Consider the following 2,190-nt stretch of genomic DNA (forward strand, 5'->3'; position numbering starts at 1 on the left):
TCTCTCTGTCTCTCTCTCTGTGTCTGTCTCTCTCTCTGTCTCTCTGTCTCTGTCTCTGTCTCTCTCTGTCTCTGTCTCTGTCTCTCTCTCTGTCTCTGTCTGTCTCTCTGTCTCTCTCTGTCTCTCTCTCTCTCTCTGTCTCTGTCTGTCTCTCTCTCTGTCTCTCTGTCTCTCTCTGTCTCTCTCTCTCTCTCTGTCTCTCTCTCTCTCTGTCTCTCTCTCTCTCTCTCTCTCTCTCTCTCTCTCTCTCTCCCTCTCTCTCTCTCCTTGTCCCTGTCTGCGGCCGAGCCACTGGCCTGATGGACAGTGCCGGAGGAAATGGCATCTCAGGCGGGCGCAGGCGGAGGCCTGCCCCTCATCAGGCCGTGCAGCCCTGGCCCACACTAGTTGTGGTATAGTGTGTCCTGCTATTTTGATTCACATTTCCTGTCTGGAAAACAGGCTGAGCACTGGGCTTGGGCCAAAACAGGCTGGAGTGCAGGGGCCGAGCCGTCCAGCACTGGTCGGGCTGGCCTCTCAGAAGGAAGCCAGGGTTTCTGGTGCAAGGCCGCAAAGCCCTGGGCTCTGCTCGCCATCTCCCTCTAGACAGATTGGCACCTGCGCGGATCTAGTGGATTCCCCTTACATGAAGCAGTGCCAGCACAGGGCACGGGGCCCCCATGAGCCTGCAGTGTCTGCCACAACGCATCCCAGCGCTGGGCCAGGCCTTGCAAACTGGGCTGAGGGCAGCGGCCAGCGCCACGCGGTCCCCTCCGCTCCATCACCCTCAGTTCCATTATCTGTGTTCGTGCAAATATTCATCCATGAGTACATAAATCCTCAGGAGCCACTGAAGAGGAAACGAATCCTATCTATGGGGGGACAGACGAGGCCTCACTGCCGAGAGCAGCCGAGCCATCTCAGTCTTGAGAAAAGCAGCCTGCCTGGACAGTGGGAGCTACTTGTCACTGGGCAACCTTCTGTCCTGTGACTTTGTAGAAGTACGAAGAAAGGCTCTTACTATTGTTTGGGGGTCAACTCCCCAGCCAGGCAGACGGGCCACCACCTGACCCAGCTTTCATCTCCTCGTCTTACCTTTCCTTCATTCCTGCTGCCGTTTCTCCCCAGGTACAATGCGTCACACTGACAGGCCAACAGATCCCTAGAATAAATAATGCTGTCCTCATATAATAAGAAGAGAGCCTTTTTACCAAGATGGCGCTGAAGGCGAAGAAAGAAGCCCCTGCCCCTCCCAAAGCTGAAGCCAAAGCAAAGGCTTTGAAGGCCAAGAAGGCCGTGCTAGAAGGCATCCACAGCCACAAAAAGAAGAAGATATGAACATCGCCCACCTTCCACTGCCCCAAGACACTGCAGCTCCAGAGCCAGCCCAGATACCCTCAGAAGAGCGCCCCCAGGAGAAACAGCTTGACCACTATGCCACCATCAAGTTCCCCTGACCACAGAGTCAGCCATGAAGAAGATCGAGGACAACACACTCAGATTCACTGTGGGTGTCAAAGCCAAAAAGCTCCAGATCAAACAAGCTGTGAAGAAGCTAATGACATCGATGTTACCAAGGTCAGCACCCTGACTGGGCCCGATGGAGAGAAGAAGGCGTATGTTCACCTGGCTCCCCATTATGATGCACTGGACGCTGCCAACAAAATTGGGATCATCTAAACTGAGTCCAGCTGGCTAATTCTAAATACATACTTTTTTCCCCATTAAAAAAAAGAAGAGGAACCAAAAGTAACTGAGAGTCCCTAGCAGGGGACGGCCAGGCCCAGGTGGCACACTCGCACCCGAGGCCATCTGGTGCAGACTGAAGCTGCACGGAGGAGCGTGAGTGCATGGGGGGCACATGGCGCGGGGTCTGCTTCCTGGGCACAAACCAAGGAGCTCACCATGGAGGGAGAAAGGTCTGTGGCGACAGGGTCTCACTGAGGGGAAGATCCTGAGCCCCTGGACAGAGCACAGGAGGTAGTGCCGAGGAAGACAGTCTGTGGCACTGGTGGGCACCAAGCCGTGGTATGCAGTCAGGCCACAGGCTGAGGAGCGGCCAGAGCACGAGCCTCTGCCCTTTCTGCTTGCTGCTGCAGGTAAAAGGAAGTGGCGCCCACTAAGGTTTCTCCATCGCGGTCTCTGCACCCCAGGCCTCTCCACCCCGGGTCTCTCCACCCCGGGTCTCTGCACCCCAGGCCTCTCCACCCC

The sequence above is a fragment of the Octodon degus genome, unplaced genomic scaffold (genome assembly GCF_000260255.1).
Source record: "Octodon degus isolate 3935 unplaced genomic scaffold, OctDeg1.0 scaffold00215, whole genome shotgun sequence".
NCBI lineage: Eukaryota > Metazoa > Chordata > Mammalia > Rodentia > Octodontidae > Octodon > Octodon degus.